This window comes from Myotis yumanensis, unplaced genomic scaffold (genome assembly GCF_028538775.1).
Source record: "Myotis yumanensis isolate MYYU_CA2020_CCGP unplaced genomic scaffold, mMyoYum1.0.hap1 SCAF_1, whole genome shotgun sequence".
Taxonomy (NCBI): domain Eukaryota; kingdom Metazoa; phylum Chordata; class Mammalia; order Chiroptera; family Vespertilionidae; genus Myotis; species Myotis yumanensis.
The window spans coordinates 127066352-127081479 of NW_027223752.1; positions in this window are offsets into that span (position 1 = coordinate 127066352).

Below are 15128 nucleotides of genomic sequence, written 5' to 3' on the forward strand. Positions count from 1 at the left end.
TTTCTCTGAAACTCACTGAACTGTGAGAGAGAGGAAAGGAGAGAGTGAAACATTGATCAGTTGCCTCTCATATGTGCCCTGCCTGGGGATTGAACCTGAAACCTAGGTATGAACCTGACTGGGAATATAACCTGCAACCTTTTTTTTGGTGTATTATGGGACTACACTCCAGCCAACTAAGCCACCTGGCCAGGCCTGTATCATCTATCTTAACATGACTAATCCCCTTGACAAATATATTCTGTGTAGACATGTGTGTAAAAAAGGCAAGAATTATGAAATATCTGAAGGCTGTGGATGAAAAGGGGGCCACATACTATACCCAACAAACTCAGGAGAGGCCTATATGTTGGCCTTACAAATTCCAAAGTACGCACATAGGATGGTTTGAAATTAAAACTTCCTAAATAAAAGCAAGTCATGTGGGTAGTCATGTCCTAGGCAAGTATCTTCCTTGACAAAGGTCCTTTCCCTAAACTGAACCTGTCTGTTTCCTTTTTGCATCTGCCAATAATATACCTTTAGAATGTCAGAATTAGCTTTTTTTACAAGACTCCACAAGACACAATCTCCCACCTGTCACCAACTCTATGCCATGTAAATGTTAATTGTTAACAATCCTATACCCACCAATATAAAATAAGTTTTTGCCTATTTGTTTTAGTTTTTATCCAATCCCAGATAGTTTCCCACTTTGCTTTCTTCTCCCTCCCAATCAATCAATGGATTTGATGTTAAGCTCTTGTCTCCTCCTTTGATTGTAATGAATAAAAAAAGGTGAAAAACTACCATTCTTTGGAGCATTATCAATCTGTTGAGATTTTGCTTCTTGGCAATTGTTGTCATTTTGGCTCAAATAAACAAATAAATTCATAAAAATTATTTTCAGGTTTAAACTTTTCTTAAGTCAACAAGGCATTTCTCTCTCTCTCTTTTTTTTTGCAGTTATTCGTTCATAATATTCCATTTGGTCAACATTTCTATATGTCTAGATCTAGACAATGGAGTGTGTCCATCCAGGAGTAGGGGGAAATGGAGAGAAATTAGATCTCTTATAGCAAGAATAAAGAAGGACAGAAAATTTGGATTCTTAATTTTTGCAACAATACAATAGTATGAAAAACCTGGTCATTAGTTTATAAGAGAAAAATAAACTTGTCTTTTAATATGTATTAAGCTATTAAGAGTTAAACCTAGATAACGAGATTACAAATTATTTCACAGTATGGGAAGAAATTCAAAGGTTCCTCTTAAATTAAGAATTTTGTTGACCACTTAGTGCTTGAAGGAAGAATAGCAAGGGGAAAAAAGAGTCTGAAGTAGGCAAGGAAGGCAATAAGATTAATATTGACCCTTTTTATGCTGATGAATCTGGGGAGGTGTTTGGTATGTTAACAGCTGGAGAGAAATACCATGAAAAGCTCTTATGCCCTGCTTCTCCTGTGGGCCTCTGAGAGGAAACTTCTCATGGGGAGGCCTTGCACTGACATGGGGTGATCTCAGCCAGGAAAAAAGGCAGAACAGAGTCAATCTGCAGAGAGAAGGATCATTTAATAATCTCAAACTTCACTAAACTTGCTTGTAGTGCATTAGCACACGATTTCTTACATCTCTTTAATGATTAGAGAGGTTAGCCTAATTAAAAGCATGTTGGGAAGATCAGGGGCTGTAGAGGGAATACAAAGAGGCTTAGCAGGCATGGGGAAAGGAGATCTAAGATGTTGCATGGGCCTCATGGAGGGTTCCTGGGCCCTAGGAGAGCCAAGAGAAAAACCAGATCATGTGTAAAAGCAGCCAAGGGCTTCAGCGGCTATTACCAGGCTCTCATCCAGGGAAGGACTAGTCCTCCCTCAGCTTTTACTGTCCAGGGATCAGCTCAGACCAGATGCTCCACAGAGGACACCATTAGGAACCAGTGGACAAAACATAAATCTGCAGATGCCTCTCTCCTCTGCTGTCACAAAGTTATGGAAAGCCAATATTCTCTCCATACCCAAGACCAGGGGGGAGAGCAGAACCCATACCTGGTGCATTAGCATTAGAGGAACTTACAAAGGAGAAATAGAAATCAGAGTTTCTAATTACATCAAAATGATTTGCTTTCCCTTTTAACCTAGTCTAAATCAAGGGAATTTTAATCTGGACATGTCAATGTTTTCTTTGTAAAAACCATTTATTTGCAGAAAAATTATTAGCAATTTTCCCATTATGTTGCTGATTTGCTTGGATTATTTTAAACCAGGATATTTTATTTTATTTTCTGAAATTTTAATGTGGGGGTACATGAGAGGCTAAATAGTCATCTCAGACGGTGATTAAAAAATTGAATTTGTTAAAGGAAGGGGGCATAGGAGATGGGGATATCTAAAGGGAAGGGATACCCAGAGAAAAGGGGGCCTTGGAGACACAGGTTCAGGGGTTAGGCTGGAATGAGCCACCATTGCCCATTGCTCCCCTAGTTGCAAGTCTCATAGGGTGCCTTAGAGATTAGGGGACTCATGCTTGTGGGGGAAGAGGAGAGGGAAAGGAATGGCATGGTGTGCTCCTTGGAGGGAGGACCCACACTGGCTCCTTTGTCCTGAGCATATTTTTCTCTTCCTTGCAGGTGGAAATCTTAGGGAAGGTCTCAGGGGAGGGTCTTCATAAAATATTCATCAGCTTGCCCTAGTTGGTTTGGCTCAGTGGATAGAGCGTTGGCCTGCAGACTAAAGGGTCTCGGGTTTGATTTAGGTCAAGGGCACATGACCTGGTTGTGGGCTCGATCCCCAGTGGGGGTCCTGTAGGAGGCAGCCAATCAATGATTCTCTCTCATCATTGATGTTTCTATCTCTCTCTTCCTCTCCCTTCCTCTCTGAAATCAATAAAAGTATATTTTAAAAAATATTCATCAGCTTTCCAGGTGTGCTCTATCAGGGTCATGGTCTCCATTGATTGGTCAGTGCCAGGACAGGAGGGTCATTAATTCAATGCAGCTGGTCCAGAGGCAGCCACTGTGCCACTTGTCTGCTTTTGCTTCTTCTCTGAACCTGGGGCTGAAATACAACTGAGGCCTAAATGTTATCTTTAGTGAGGAAAAGGTCAGGGGGTCTAAACTGCATGCCCAGTGATATGCTAGGGGAGGATAGGTTACCCTGGGAGTGAGGCCTTTGTTTTCCCAGTTTTGCCCCTTGCTAGGCATCCAGGACTTTCTGCCCTGGTGAGTTTCTGTACGTGGCCCTCTCTCCTTGCTCTGCTCATGTCTAACATTTACCTTATTGAAATTTACATGAAGGAATGTTAATATCAACTTCAAACTTTAAGTTTACATACCTTGAGAAAGTTTTAAAGATAACAAAATACAAAAAAGTACACCTTTCTGTTAGGTAGGAAACTAGACCTGAGTGGCCAGGATGGGGTCTTGACAGGGATCAGACCAACATAGCCTCTGGACCATGTCTCCATAGGCAGCCCTGCAGTTAGCAGTGACTGAAGCAGACCACCAGGGAGCAAAGTGGGAACAAGCCTGTTCTCTGTGCAAGCCCAAAGGAAGACAGCATGACCTCAGTGCTACCTCACTGGGACCCAGGACTAATTGTAATTAAATTAGCATTGCAGTTTTGACTGCTCCTCTCCCCGAGCCGCTCAGCCCCTCTACCCCTTCTCCTGTGGGCTTTTCTGTGTACATTACGTGTAAGGGCATGCTCAGAAGAAATATAGTTATAGCATCCCTGGATGCAAATGAAAGTCTCCACCCAGAAAATCACTCATTTAAACCAAATCGTCCACAGAGCTCGGGGACATTGTTTCTATTGTTTCTATTGAGCGGTCTGCTCCTGGCTTGGAGTGTATTTTCAATAAATCCCTCTTTGCTTTATTTTTATTTTGTTGGCTTGCAATTCTTTTCTGTGCTGAGAAGAACTGAGGCCCCAGCTGGTAACATTTCCATATGTTTGCTCCAGCTTTATACATTCTAAAATGTGCATCATCAAGTACCTGTGTACAGAAACACATTAACAATGTCAAGGTACACACAACACATATATACTACATTATAAAAAATTAAAGAAAATTGATAAAATTATACAAAAATATACAAAGGTGTTCTTTTCCATTGATCCTGATAAACCTCATAAAAGAAAAAAACAAATAAAATCCAATAAGCACATAAGGTTACAAAGATAAAAAGGAATACGGAAAACATGTGTTTCTTATAAAATTTTTCTAAGAATATTGCACAATTTAGCTCCAAGTCTTAGAATGTATTTGAATGTCACATGTGCATATTTGTACTCTACTAAGTATAGAAGACAACTGTTCTTTTTTGATGAGCAAGATGTTATTCTTATTAAATGAGCACCTGAATTTTTTCCCACCATTCCAATGTATAAAAATCAAATGATAGCCCTAATTTATTCTGAGATTTTCTTCCATTTTAACCAGCTATCTTCTCCTTCATCAGTTTTTTTTTAATTTAAGTGTAATTGTTATATAACATGAGATTAGTTTCAGGTGTACAACATAAGAAATAGTTATTTCTATATATTGCACAATGATCACCACAATAAGTTTAGTTAAAATTTGTCACCATTCATAGTTTAATTTATAAGTTTATTTAAAATTGATCTAATCATAAAGAAAAAGATATTCACCTAAAAATACATAGCAATATGTTCAACATTCAGGAACCTGTTCAAAATTTCTTTGTAGGTAGACATTGAAGGTTACACACAAGCTTCAATTAAATTTCATGACCCCAGATTTCTTGTGCTTCTAAGTGGTTATAGGCATATATGTACCATTTTCTACTTAATCATTAGTTGTTTAATTTATATACTTTTATGAAATCAGGAACATTATTCAAAACCTCTTGGACCAAAAGGTTTAAGGTAGAAAAAGGATAGATTAGGAATAAATTCCTGCCACTAATTTTTATTCTTCTACTTGGAAGATGGAATATTGTGGGTCCTGAAATATTAGATACCTCTTGTTTTTTATATAAAAAGGATATCAACGGAATAACTTAAAAGAATATAATTTAGCCAACTCAAAACACACACACACACACACACACACACACACACAACTAAGCCTATTTATATATGTAATATGTGAGCTGTGAAGTGGCAAAAGGGATGCAGATAGCACTCAATCTTTCCTCTAGGATTTTTTTTTCTTTGAACACCAGAAAGAATGTCTATTCTCTCTATTTGTGGGATATTATTTTACTTATTATATTTCTATGTAAAGGCACATTATCAAAACTTATGTATAATTAAAAACAGCTCTCCTTCCTCACAACTAAGAATTAGGTTGATTACGTGATTAAGACTCTAAAGTAAAACATAAAACCCCCCTGTAAAACATGCAATGTTTTAATTTTCTATTCAGAATTTTTAAACCTCTACTAGCAGATTCCATCCTATTTAAAACTTGTCAGTACTACATTTATTCTGATGAAATTACAATAAATGTCAGTGAATAAGAATTTTAATAAGTAAAATCGTTTCTGAATTAAGCATATTTTCATCCCCTCCAGAACTTCACCACCTGCTCCAGCAGTGTATTATTCCATCTCAGAATGAAGAATATTCATATTTCCCCAAAGGTGACAATTAAGCTAGTTAAGTATTGGAATTGTGTAAAGCATCAGGTTAGCATTTCCCCAAGATCATGAAACCTTAACTTAGCCAAAACAGACAAGACAGCAGAATGGAGTGACTCAGGCAGTTCTGGGGATATGATGACCATATTAATAATGGATCACTGGCATCTCTTGTTTTGATATTAGATACATTTTCTTAATAGCTCCTTATTATTTCCTTCACTGAACAAAACAAGGGCAACATTGTGTGAATGAGAGAAGATGCATAATTTAAGATATGCATTCTTACGTACATATGCACATTTGTACTTGTCTAAATTCACTCTTAGAATAAATATTTTAATCAGGAAAAGTAATTGATTGCCAGACATTATTTAAAATATTTAGTGTACTAGACGTAGAGAGTTGGCACTTTCTTGTTTTCCTTTTGCATTTACTTGCTACTAATCTTAAAGATGAAGGGTTTTTCATTTGTTTAGCAGCTTAAACATTCACTGTCTCACCATTTCAGGCTTCTCTCCATGGGGCTGTTTAAGTATCCTTATGATATCCCCCAGCGTGAGCGACTCCTTAGAGGGCAAAGGCACAGAGTGGCCATAATGCCTTTGATTACCTGGTCTCAGCGCTCATTGTCATTTTGGCAGTACTCTATTGATTATACAAGTTCTTTTTGATGTGGAAAGGATTACAGAGGAATCTGAATACCAGGAGATGAAGTTCATCAAGGCCCATATTGTAGACTCTTCAGTATTTCACATTAAACTATAATCAAGGAAGATTGAAAATGAAATTATTGCTATTTTATGCACAGGCACTTTTTCAGAACCCCTTGCCGCCTAGTATAAGTTGCTGAGTTTGGTTTTTAAAGAATATCAAAATACCCTTCAAAAGATATTTCTCACTTTTTCTAATTGAAAGGATTTATTCAGGTCAAGAGAGTAATCTCACATGTTTTACTCATTTTCTTCTTTAAAGTGAAGGTTTTTATCCACTATTTCACATATGCCCAGTCTTCTGGTATTTAATATAATTTCTATATTTCCAGGCCTCATTCATTTATTACCTAATTGACTATGAAAAACACCAAAAAACTCTATCCTACTCTAACAATTCTAACCATCAATTCAAATGCATAAGGTATTTTTTCAACATTAGCAAATAACATGTGTAAGGTACTTTTTGTTAAGAAGAATAAAATTTTCCTGAATGGACAACATCTTGTACTCTTAAATTTCTCAATGCATCATTAGGATAAGTCTGAACACAAAATAAGAATCATGCAGTTGAATTAGATATACAAAGGTAACTAACTCTTCCACAGTGCTCTGTGCCAGAGGTACTCCAACTTATCTTGATGAAAAACTCTTCAAATGAGTGCTGACTGTTGCCATGGCTCTTTAGCCTGCATTATTCCATTACCTACCACTAATTCATGATTATTTTCCTGGAAAAAAAAATTCCTGTTGCTCACACTAACTTAGAAAAATAAAGTTCTAGAATATATTTTATAAAATTACTCTCCAGTCAGATTCACTTTCTTGTTAAGAGATTTCTTTTAAATATGAACTGCTATTTTATAAAAATCTTCATCCTGGGGATTTTGTCGTAACTCAATTAAATCTGACAGCACATTTCAAATTTTACTCTTACTTTAACAAATTACTGTACCCAGCTTCCTCAGGCTGTACTTTGATTATTAATTAGCACACACATCATGTAGCTAAAGGAAGAGAGGCATTTTATGGCAAGAGTTTTTTTCTCTTAATGAAAAGTAACATCTTATTCATTTCCAGTGTCTTTGAGGTTAACGTTTAAAATTCATTTTTAACTCCTTCTTTATTTTTCTTAGGTGTAGGACATAATGTTCTATGATGTCAGCTGTGATTCTTGGTAAATATTACTACCACTTTATACTCTAGTAATGATTTAAATCTAGAAATATAGCTTCACTTTTTTAGGTTATTGTTTGCTACTTGTTAAACTGAGTGTTTATCTATAATAATAAAAGTGTAATATGCTAATTAGACCCGACGTCCTTCCAGACCCTTGCATCAGGCCTCTAGTATTGATATAAATGTTTACAATGCTCTGTAATCTGTAGATTTTTTTTTGAATTATGAAAAACATCAGAATTTTCTTAGTCATCTATTGGGAAAGATAGGTTACATGCATTGAATATACACTGTAGGAACTCAGGAAGCTCTTATTAATTTACTAGAAGCCCCGTGCACAAAAATTTGTGCACTGGCAGGGCGGGGTGTCTCTTAGCCCAACCTGTGCCCTCTCACAGTCTGGGACCCCTCAGGAGATTACCACCTGCTGGCTTAGGCCCACTCTCCTGGTGGCAGATGGCACGCCTGATCCCATGGTGTCTGCCCTGTCTCCCCCGGTCGCAGATGGCAGGCCCGGATCCCAAGCTGAGTCAGGAGGCCGCTCAGATAGTGCTGCCACCCGTCCCGCCCGCCCTGCCCCACACACTACAGGCCCGGATCCCGCACTGGGGCAGGTGGCGGCTCAGGATAGCACTGAAGCCCGCCCTGGACCACACATGGCAGGCCAGGATCCTGTGCTCGGGCGGCCAGCGGCTAGGGATCACGCTGCCGTCAGCCCCAGGAGGGGTGGTGAGGCGGGATTTGCCTGCAGTATGCAAATTAGCCGCCATCTTTGTTGGCGGTTAATTTGTATATTGCACTGATTAGCTAATGGGAGGCATAGCGAAGGTATGGTCAATTACCATGTTTGTCTATTATTAGATAGCATCGGTAATAGATGTATTCTACTATACCAGTTTGAACCCCAAAGTATGTTGACAGGTGATTTTCAGTCTCACTTATCCTGTTATGTCCTCTTCTCCTCCCTGGCTTTGCCTTCCTGTAAGGGTGTTTCATATAAAATCTGTCCTGGCAGTTCAATGGAGTTACTATTTAAGTTTAACCTCCCCAGGAAGCTTGGGCTATGCTAGATTGCAGTGTCAGCCACATCATAGGTTCCTATTCACAATGTAAGTTTATATTGCAACTGTTAAACTGTTTCTGCAGGATCGAGTTCACAGGTTTCATTTCTTTCTCTCTTTATTCTTTAAATATACTTTTATTGATTTCAGAGAGGAAGGGAGAGGAAGAGAGAGAGAGAGAGAGAGAGAGAGAGAGAGAGAGAGAAACATCAATGATGAGAGAGAATCATTGATCGGCTGCTTCTTGCATGCCCCACACTGGGGATTGAGCCCACAATCCGGGCATGTGCCCTGACTGGGAATCAAGCCATGACCTACTGGTTCATAGGTCAATGCTCAACTACTGAGCTATGCTAGCCAGGCTCTTTTTTAAATATATTTATACTAGTGGCCCGGTGCACGAAATTCGTGCACGGGGGAGGGTGTGTTCCTCAGCCTGGCCTGCACCCTCTCCAATTTGGGACCCCTCGAAAAATGTCCTGCCAGTTTACAGGGATTGGGCCTAACCCAGTAGTCAGACATCCCTCTCATAATCCAGGACTGCTAGCTCCTAACCGCTCAGCTGCCTGCCTGCCTGCCTGATTGCCTCTAACTACTCTGCCTGCTGGCCTGCTTGCCCCCAAATGCCCCCCACCAGCATGATCACCCCAAACTGCCCCCCCTGATGGCCTTCTCTCCTCTACCTTCCATCCCCACTGGCCTGCTCATCCCCAACTGTCCCCCTGCTGGCCTGCTCACTCCAAACTGCCCCCCCCCACTGTCCTGATCACCTCCAACTGACCCCCACTGATGGCCTGCTTGCTCCCATATGCCCCCCCTGATGGCCTGCTTACCCCCAATGGCCCCATCCCCCACCAGCCTGATCACCCACAACAACCTTCCCCTCTTGGCCTCTAACCGCCTCTACCTCGGCCCCACCACCATGGCTTTGTCCAGAAGAACATCTGGAAGGTCTCCTGGAAGGTCTCCCAGTCTAATTAGCATATTACTCTTTTATTAGTATAGATATATTTGTCTGTAAATATGGTTATGATTGCAGATATGAGTAGGACCAGGTAAAATTTTATAGAATGGGCCTTTTATTACAGATGGTGTGCCATGTATGCATTTTTTCTAAAGAAGTAAAAATTACTTTAAAAAGTGTTTCAGGAAGACTTTGAGAAATTTACAGTATCTGCTTTTCTTCCAAGAAAGTTGTCACTTTTATGCCAGAGTGAGAATTATTTGTATGCTTTGTATGTCAGCATTGGGCCACTGTGACTGGGGGGGCACTTAGCTTGACTTGAGAGTAATTATCTTGCTCACTGGCTGGGAGGGAGGGTGTGTGGCAGAGGAGATAAATACTCGGTTCTGGATTATTCATAGATTGCTGACTTTCTGGATTGATTGGCAGAGCAGCGAGGCTGCATCGGCCCACCGGAGTGGGCGGGGCATGCCTTCCTGCTCGCCCCTGTGGCCCCTAGCCAGGTCCAGAGGCCCAGACACTGCCGCGATCGGCCCGCAGAGTAGCTAGAGGCCTTGACACTTCAGCGGCAGGGCTGAGGGGACTGGGTGCCGCCATCTTTGTGACGGAGTGACACAGTGATGAAGTGATGGTTAGTTTCCATACTACTCTTTTATTAGATAGGATTGTGTACTGACAGAACTCTAGGTACAACACTATAGGCAAAAATACAAATAATAATAATAAAGAAACAACATATAACTATTTGTTTCTAAGTGACAAATGTGATGTCTCATGGACTCTCCTAGAATTGAAATATGATCATTCTGAATTATAATCTTTGTAAAATGGTAAAATTGTAAACCAAGTACTTAAAAGTACAAATTTTCCTGTTGTTTACCTCTGTTGCTATCAGTTTATCTTCCCATGTCTTTGTTATGCATTTAATGACCACAGAAACCTGTTACTTTTGCTATCATGGATTTCAAATCATTTTACTTCAGGGGGTTGCTCACTGATGCTATTTTCAATTTGCAGTCTAGTGGTGAGCTTAATGAGCCACTTAAAATACAGCAGATTTCCATCTACAAGTTTATCTCCCTGATAACAAAGTCTAAAATCCTGTTGTTGGCTGCCAGTTCTCATAAACACAACACAACTGGTTTATTTCAAACTGTCAAGCAATGCTTATAAAATACACTAACACATCTCTCAATAGTCAGAATGCCACACATGTATATGCTTATGAACCAACCAATTACATTTAAACTAATAAATTTAAATTACTGAGGATCCTGATAACCACAATATTTGATCAATGCTAAGATATATTTATTAATTTAACATTTAATGGGATGCTATAATTATTATATGAAGTTGAAAACCATCAAAACATAATGATAAGATAAATTACAAGACAGGTATTATAAATTATTAATGAGTGACAAAGTGGACAAACTGATGAGTAGATACTCACATAGCATTATCGAATTTAAACAGAAAGGCCACTTCAAAGCTTGGCTAGATAATTCTAACATTTAATAAAAATTTAAAACATCGGAGTTTCTGATGTTTTAAAACATTCTGTCATTGCAAATAAATCATCATTTATAATTTTTTCAATATTTAATTTTCTGAAAATTTGGAATAGAAAAGCATAATGCTAATAAAATGGCATCTGTTTTGATCTATTTGTATGTTTAGTGAGTGTCTGCTCTCTTATCCTGCTTTCTTGAGGACTTCTATCTAAGAAGTGATGTCACCTAACAGGAATGGGGAAGCAATGAATCACAATGCATGTTTACAATCATGTTGGTCACTCTGATAATAGACAACGAAGTCTCCAAGAATTCATTTCAGTGCCAAAATCTAATGTAATACTTGTATTATTTGTTTATTTTCATAAGATTTTATACTGTTGTCTTGCTTTGTTTCCAATGATTTATTTTAATGAGATATAATACAAATATGATAAAATGCACAGATAAGTCTATGGTTCAGTGATTTTGAAAAAATGCATAACAACCAATAACATACACCCTTATCAAGACAGAGAATTTCTATTGTTTCTTTATGCCCTGGGAGTAAAGAGGCCAGGTCATTAATATCAATAAGTAATAACTCTCGGAAACCACATCACTCTCTTAGTACTGCTGAGAATTGAAGCAAGACTCAGGCATACACTCCTGAAAATCAAACTAAAGAAATGAAAATTCAGAATCAAAAAGTTGCTACTACTGATGCCAGAGCTGTCTCATAATACATTGGAAGCTGGATGAAGAGCCTTGAATGATGGCTACAGAAAATATTCAAATGTCTAAAACCTTGTTTACCACCAAAAAAGACAAAAATGATCAGATTATTGGCCTCTGCTTCATTTTTATCTTCCAAACCTCATGCACATGTTTCTAATTTGTGGAATTTATGTTTTCATCCAGAACCAAAGATACAAGGGAATATGAGAAGTAAAATGGTAGCTTTCCAACTTCTCTAAGAAGGGAGGGAGGAATGGAAATTGAGAAAGACAATCCACCATATCTACCTCACAGTTCATGAATGGCACTTCATATTAAATGTGAACAAGCAAACAAACAAAAATGCAAAATGCACATTTTCTAAAACTCATTAAAATTAAACTATTTTAATAATCGGAGTTCCAAAAAATAATTGAAAAATGTCCTACAATAATGACTTAGAAATTTGGTTTTATATGTATTTAGTTTGCACTGGAGGAAACTATACTCCAATTAATAAATTTGTTGGACTTTGAATTTAGAATCATATTTCACAATTAGGCTTCTGACATACATTTCCATGTCTTGGCCTTTGCATCATTTTTACACATTTTAATCTTCATTACTGTTCTTTGGATCTGAGCATGGTTTATTATTTATTTATTTATTTATTTATTTATTTATTTATTTAGGTTGGTAGTTATTTAGTTATATTTAAGATACAAGTCTATTTTTTCTGTGAAATCACAAAGTGAAAAAATACTGGGTTAAATTCAGCATTGAGTCAAATCCACTTTCCAAATGATAATAGTTTCTGATATTTAATCAAAAATGACTTTTATGTAATTAAGTTCATTTAAAGTGTATAAAATAATGTAATACTAGAGGCCCGGTGCATGAAATTCATGCACTCGGGAGGATCCCTCAGCCTGGCCTGAGCCCTCTCCCAATCTGGGAACCATCAGTTGGACATTCTTAGCGCTGCTGTGGAGGAGGGAGAGGGTCCCACCACCACTATTGTGCTCGCCAGCCATGAGCCTGGCTTCAGGCTGAGCAGCGCTCCCCCTGTGGGAATGCACTGACCACCAGGGGGGCAGCTCCTGTATTGAGCGTCTGCCTCCTGGTGGTCAGTGCACATCATAGTGACCAGTCGTTCTGCCGTTCAGTCTATTTGCATATTAACCTTTTATTATATAGGACATTTCACACTTGGGCCTTAAAATTTTTTCTATATTAGTAGTTTTTTATATTGCATTTTGCAGAAATGAATAAAAAGATAATAAGGCTTATAAATAGTCAGAAATCAAATCTTACTCTGATGTTTTTAAATTAAGTTGTGGTGTGTGTGTGTGTGTGTGTGTGTGTGTGTGTGTGTTGCACTAAACTACACTAGAAATGGTTCAGTTACTAAAGGTTTACATACTTGATTATTTTGGTATGCTTTAGTTGCATCTTCCAGCATGTATTCTCTTTACCTTAGATATTTTCTTCTCTTTTGCTCTAATCATAATACAAAATGTTTATTGAAAAAAAGTACAGACTTAAAAGAGACCTGGAATTAGGTTCCTAAGTAAAATCCACCCCTTCTGGATAGTATGACTTTAGTCAAGTGTTTTCATCTCTCTCAGTTCTGCTTTTTCATTTGCTAAAAAGGATAATAGAGCCATTGTGAGAAGTGAATGACAGGGATAATGTCTGTAATTTACCTAAAACATTGTCTTGGAGTGAATGCTTCACCTGAAAGCTGTTCATATTAGTTATTAATTGAAATACTGCTATTCAAAGTTCATACAGTCTCATTTATATTAATTGGGTATCCACTTATCTCCTTACAAATTACTTGAGTAGTAAATATTTTCAGTTATTCAAGAATTCCATTATTTAGCAAAGATATATTGCGGCATGCTTATACTACATACTACATATATAGCTGCCACATGTCTGAAATTTCATGTGTGACTGCAGGTGAAACCAACAGATGAACCACTCTGTTGTACCCAGGCAAGAGCTTAGTTTTCATATCTGTCATATTGGAGAAACAATAGTACCTACTTCCTAAGTTGATCTTGGGTCAAATTTTGCAAAATGCTTTCATCAGTGTCTGGTATATGGCAAGTATTCTAGATTTGATTGTCAAATATATAAATTTAACAGAAAACACATGAGGAATTTAGGAAAAATGGGAAACTATTATCTCACATCAAGGACTGAGTGCATTTAAACCTAAGAGATAATTGAACACAGAAAATTAAAAGCCTCCAAGGCTCCCTCTATTTCCCATCTCTGCTTCCTGGCATCATGTTCTCCCTACAGCTGGTTCCACCTAGCTACGGATAGGTTTGCCAGCATGATTTGCATAGAACAGAGAAATCTCAATGATGTAAAGAAACCATTTCCTGAGTATTCTTCTCATCTGACATTTTAAGGTAATACAACAAAGAATTTTAGAAACCATGAATGACTAAAATATCAAATGTCAGTTCTCAGGGTTGACTAACCTTACATGTACAATGTATTTAAATAATCTTATTGCTTTGTAAGCAACATTAAATATTATATAACTAATATAGTTAAGTAAATTTTAATTATAAGCTTTGTATTGAATATGATAGAAACTAGAGGCTCAGTGCACAAAATTCATGCATGGGGGAGGGGGGTCCCCTCAGCTCAGCCTGCACCCTCTCCAATCCAGGACCCCTCTCACAATATGGGACCACTGGCTCTTAACTGCTCAACTGCCTGCCTGTCTGATTATCCCTAACTGACCCCCCTGCTGGCCTGGTCACCCCCAACTGCACCCCCTGCCGGCCTGGCCACCCCTAACTGTCCCCCCGCTAGTGTGGTTGCCTCTTACTGCCCCCCCTGCCAACCTGGTCACCCCCAACTTCCCCTTCCTACTGGCCTGGTCACTCCTCACTGCCCCCCTCTGCTGGCCTGGTTGCTCCTCACTGCCCCCCCCCCCCCCGCTGGCCTGGTCACCCCCAACTCCCCCCTTGTGGGCCTGGTTGCCCCTTACTGCCTTCCTGCCAACCTGGTCGCCCTCACTGCCCCCGCTGTTGGCCTGGTCACCCCCAACCCCGCCCCTTCCACCCCAGCACGGGCCTGGTCACCCCATGAAGCCTGCTGCTTGGTCGTTTGGTTGCCCTTCACTAACCCCCCTGCCGACCTATGCAGCCTGTCACCCCATGCAGCCTGTTCATTCATCTGTTCAGTTGCGATGATCGCTTAGGCTTTTATATATATAGATTAGTTTAATTCAGGTGCATAATCATAACATTTAAGGTACTGGAATCAGATAATTTATAAATTAAGTTGTAGGTATGTATAAGTATTGCAGGACAAAAATGATAAATAATTATGGCTTTATAGATATTAATTTAATTTAAATAGTTAAATTATTTAATTCTGAAAAATATT